The sequence below is a fragment of the Macrosteles quadrilineatus genome, unplaced genomic scaffold (assembly GCF_028750875.1).
Source record: "Macrosteles quadrilineatus isolate MER2022 unplaced genomic scaffold, UCM_ALF_1.0 Scaffold_2__2_contigs__length_208266976, whole genome shotgun sequence".
Classification (NCBI taxonomy): domain Eukaryota; kingdom Metazoa; phylum Arthropoda; class Insecta; order Hemiptera; family Cicadellidae; genus Macrosteles; species Macrosteles quadrilineatus.
The window spans coordinates 147788046-147788312 of NW_026542595.1; positions in this window are offsets into that span (position 1 = coordinate 147788046).

A 267-nucleotide genomic window follows, 5' to 3' on the forward strand; every position below is an offset into this window, starting at 1 on the left:
GCCTGACAAGAGTTGAAATTCACAAAAAGTCCTACAAGCTCTGTCTCATACAACTAAACTCCAGTTGCACATTGAACTAAATGAGGCAATGCTCAGATCTGTTGATCAGACAAAAACGTTTACTGTACAAACAACTTTGTTCGACCGAAAACTAGTAGTTCTTAGCTTGCTCCCAGATCATTTAGGCATTTGTCAAATATTTTTAGTGGTGTCCGACATTAGGAATGTAGATGGATAGATACAGAAAAAAGGAATAAAATAATACAA